Here is a 4,913-nt window from a genome sequence, read left to right as displayed (position 1 = left end):
GTATACAAAGCATACAACTTGTATCCACAATATTTGTTCGCGCAATGAATACAACTAAGGGGAAATACAGAAATACAAAAAAACAAAATACTCTTGTTGTTGAGAGTTAAAAATAAAACCTTGTCTAACTAAGTGAGTCCTCTAACCAACTGAGCTACGAGTGCTTGTTGCTTTCTTGTTTCTATTTAAAACAATTAATCTCTTGTCCTATGAATTTACTATAAAATTCGAATATAGTTATAAATGGTATATTTGCTGAAAGTATAGCTACAAATAGTAAATACAATATAAATATTTGATGTGTCGCCTAATTTTTCCACAAACACATAGTTTCATAAAGATCATGGTTGTTGTTTTACTGTAACTTTTTTCAGACTACTTTAGAGCTAACATGGAGCATAATCCCGGGAACTAAAGAGGGATTCAGAACATTCCCTTCATTACTACAATACCATTCCAGGAAAGCCTATTTACTGACCCCAAACCAGCAATTAGAGGCGGATGTAACATATATTTTTATACGGGTTCAATTGAACTTAACTTTTTTAATATTATAAAATGTGTAATTTTGTACGAATTTATTAAGATATTAAATTACGAGTTCGTAATTCCAAAAGTTCAGTAAGTCTAACAGTAAAACTTTAAAGGCCAAATACATCACGTTTATAAAAGCAAAATCAAAGCAAGAGCAAAAGGACATTCTCCAGAAATGATTGTAGAGTATAAAAAGCCAACTGTTCACATTTAATTATATTCTCATTATATTATATGCTTGACAAGTGCATGGAAAGATAAGTCTGGTCACCACAAAATAATAATGGAATTGTATACGGTCGAAATCAGGTATGCCCGATTTCCCAGGCTCGAGGGGTCGCCTTAAACTCGAGTTCAGGCAAGGTCGAGTTCGAGCTCGATGGACAAGATTCGAAGCTCGAAGTACAATGCCCGAGGATAGAAGTACGATGAGTATCGAAGCCGAGTATGACCGACTTCGAGACATTGCCGTTATGAGTTTGTTACAGAAGGACAAGATTCTCACCACGTCCCCAAGATCATGGCATAAATTTTGGAATAGATTTGTACGAATTAGTACAGATCCATACTAGGCGGTTATACAGCAGTCCCAATAAGATTCCTTACCGTAAATAGAAATGTACCTTATTTAGGGTTCCCCTATTATATAAAGGGGATCCCAATCATTTGTAAAGATCATCTAATCACTGGCAAAGAATATACTCTCTATTTTTCGCTCATTATTCATCAGAATTGTTCTTTAGCTTTAATATTCTTGCTTTATTGTTCTTGACAAATCTCGAGGTCACTTGGGCTCGAGGTCGAGACTGACTTATCTACTGGTTTGGTCTTGTTTACTTCTTTCATCTATACTTCAGATTTCTTGATTATTAATTAGTATTGAACTAAATCACATATCTTTAAATCATAAATCAAATTTAATTGTTACTCGTATTTTCGAGGTAAACCGTTTGGCGCCCACCGTGGGGCTAAAGATAATAGTGTTTATTTCATTACTGATTTCGGTAACACACGTTATTTTCACACTTGTTCTTGTCAATGATTTTTTGTTTCAGGATAAAACATGTCAAGCTCACAGAATGCACCCATACACGGTGATGACTGTCTTGGGTTTCACGGAGAAAATGACAGCATAATTGCTCCAGGGGTCGATGTACCACCGATAAACCCTGGGGAAATGCTAAATGTGGAGCTAGTGAATGTTAATTCACACATTGCTTTGAATGCAGATCTAGGCGCAGACCCCGGAGCAAGTGTACGATGAGAAGTTAAATCTGGGGGCCAAAGAACACAGGGTGTAGGAGATGGGGGAATCAGCCTCCAAGTGATATTCGAGATTCTACAAGCTCAACAGATTGTCATCGCTCAACTTCAGAGTCAGAATGTCGAACTAGGAAACACTCGACGTACAGAGCCGGTGCCAGAAATATCAAACAAGAACGGCTCGGGGACTGACCCCACAATTATGAAGATGCTCGAGGAACTCACTAAGAGGATTGAGTCCGGGGAAAAGAAGATTGAGGATAGTGACAAAAAGGTATAGACCTATAACTATCGTGTTGATCAAATACCGGGGGCACCCCCGGTCTTAAAAGGATTGGACGCTAAAAAATTCATACAAAAGCCATTTCCCTCGAGCGCGGCTCCAATGCCCATCCACAAAAAGTTCCGTATGCCCGATATACTTAAATACAATGGAATAACCGATCCCAACGAACATACTACCTCGTATACTTGCGGGATTAAAGGAAACGACTTGAACAATGATGAGATCGAATCAGTTTTGTTGAAAAGGTTTGGAGAAACCTTGTCTAAGGGAGCCATGATTTGGTATCACAACTTGCCCCCGAACTCTATTGATTTATTTCCTATGTTAGCAGACGCCTTTGTAAAAGCATACGCCGGGGCCATAATATGGCGACAAGGAAATCAGACGTCTTTAAGATAAAACAGAGGAACAACGAGATGTTAAGGGAGTTCGTGTCCAGGTTTCAGATGGAGAGAATGGAATTACATTCGGTCTCGGATGACTGGGCAGTACAAGCTTTTATGCAGGGCTTGAATGAGAGGAGTTCGATTGCGTCTCGACAATTAAAGTAGAATCTGATCGAGTATCCAACTGTGACATGGTCAGATGTGCATAACCATTATCAATCGAAGATCAGGGTCGAGGACGACTAGTTGGGAGCCCCCTCTGGCTCAGTTCATCCTAATAGATTGGTAGCCAAACCCCCGAGGGATACACATAGGGAATCAAGATCGAACAGGGAACAGTATCAGCCATATGTCGATCGGAGAAACAATGGTTCGGGTCGTAATGCTCCTCGAAACGATCGGAGAAATGATCGAGGTCAAAACTCTCGAGGATTCATGAGTAAGAATGGGTCGATAAGCATACCGACCCTGTAGAGGCACCTCGATTGTCGGAGTATAATTTTAGTGTAGATGCATCAGGGATTGTGTCAGCTATTGGAAGAATAAAAGACACCAGGTGTCCCAGGCCTATACAAATGGATCCTTCTCAGAGGAATCCAAACTTGATGTGTAAGTATTATGGCACACATGGCCATAGAACCGAGGGCTGCAGGTAGCTAAGGGAGGAGGTAGCTCGGTTGTTCAACGAGGGTTACCTTCAAGAATTCCTCAGTGATCGAGCTAAGAATCACTTCAGGGAGAGAGATGCAAACAGAAAAAATAAGCAGGAAAAACCACAACATGTAATCTACACGATCGTCGGCGGTGTCGATGTCCCACAAAGACCTGTATTCAAACACACCAAGGTGTCGATCACCAGAGAAAAATGGACTCAGAGCTATGTGCCCGATGACGTCCTATCACTCTATGACGAGGAAGCAGAAGGCATATCTCAGTCGCACAATGACGCCCTGGTAATTTCTATTCTTTTAAATAAAATTCAAGTTAAACATGTTCTAGTAGATCTAGGTAGCTCATCAAACATAATTAGATCGATGGTCGTAGAACGGCTTGGCCTACAGGATCAGATTGTACCTGCATTCTGGGTCCTAAATGGCTTCAACGTGGTGAGCAAAACAACAAAGGAGGAGATAATCCTACTAGTGAACATAGCCGGGACCATACAAAATACAAAATTCCATGTCATCGAAGGCGATATGAGGTATAATGCACTCCTCGGGAGATCATGGGTACACAACATGAGGGCAGTACCTTCAACTCTTCATCAGATGATGAAGTCCCCAACAGAGGATGGTGTGAAAACGGTTTATGGAAAGTAACACACTACAAAGGAAATGTTTGCAATCGATGAAGTGATGCCGATACCAAAGCCTTCAACCTCGAAAAAGTCGAATACCAAAGGTAAGCAGGCGGCCAAATAACAATCAATGATCCCAGTCTCGATCGAGCCGGAGGAACAGGTAATCGAAAAAGAAGAAGAGGATTTCTTTACTCCTCGAACCTTCCTTGTTACCGAAGAATCAGATGCAACCAAATCAACGATCGAGGAACTGAAGCAGGTCATACTGATCGAATACATGCCCAAGAGAAAGGTATACCTGGGAACGGGATTAACCTTCGAACTCAGGAAAAAACTCATTCAATTTCTTATTGATAATATGGATTGCTTTGCTTGGTCCCATTTAGATATGACAGGGATACCACCGGAAATAACAACGCACTGGCTAAGTCTCGACCCTAGGTTCAAACCGGTAAAGAAAAAAAGGAGGCCCCAGTCCGAGGTGAAGCACACATTCATAAAGGACGAGATAACCAAACTTCTTAAAATATGGTCTATTCGGGAGGTGAAATACCCCAAATGATTAGCCAACGTACTTGTAGTTCCTAAAAAAGGAAACAAACTTAGAATGTGGGTAGATTATAAGGATTTAAACAAAGCATGCCCAAAAAACTCTTTCCCATTGCCCAACATTGATCGTATGATCGATACCATGACTGGCCATGAGATCCTAACCTTTCTCGACGCCTACTCCAGTTACAATCAAATTCAGATGAACCCGGAGGACCAAGAAAAGACCTCATTTATCACTATGTATGGAATGTACTATTACAATGTAATGCCCTTCGGGCTAAAAAATGCTGGAGCTACATACCAACGCTTAGTCGAGGAAGAGATAGGTAAAACGATGGAAGTTTACACTGATGATACGTTGGTTAAGTCCCTGCGCAGAGAGGACCATTTAAATCATTTGCCGGAAACATTCAAAATCTTGAGGAAGTACAACATGAAGCTTAACCCGGAAAAATGTGCCTTCGGGGTCAGCTCGGGTAAGTTCCTCGGCTCCATGGTATCGAATCTGGGTATCGAAATCAACCCCGACAAGATCAAGGCCATCGAGGATATCATGATTGTGGATAGTCTGAAGGCCGTGCAAAGGTTAACA

The sequence above is a fragment of the Nicotiana sylvestris genome, chromosome 12 (assembly GCF_000393655.2).
Source record: "Nicotiana sylvestris chromosome 12, ASM39365v2, whole genome shotgun sequence".
NCBI classification, from domain to species: domain Eukaryota; kingdom Viridiplantae; phylum Streptophyta; class Magnoliopsida; order Solanales; family Solanaceae; genus Nicotiana; species Nicotiana sylvestris.
Note: the sequence above shows the minus strand (reverse complement) of the source record.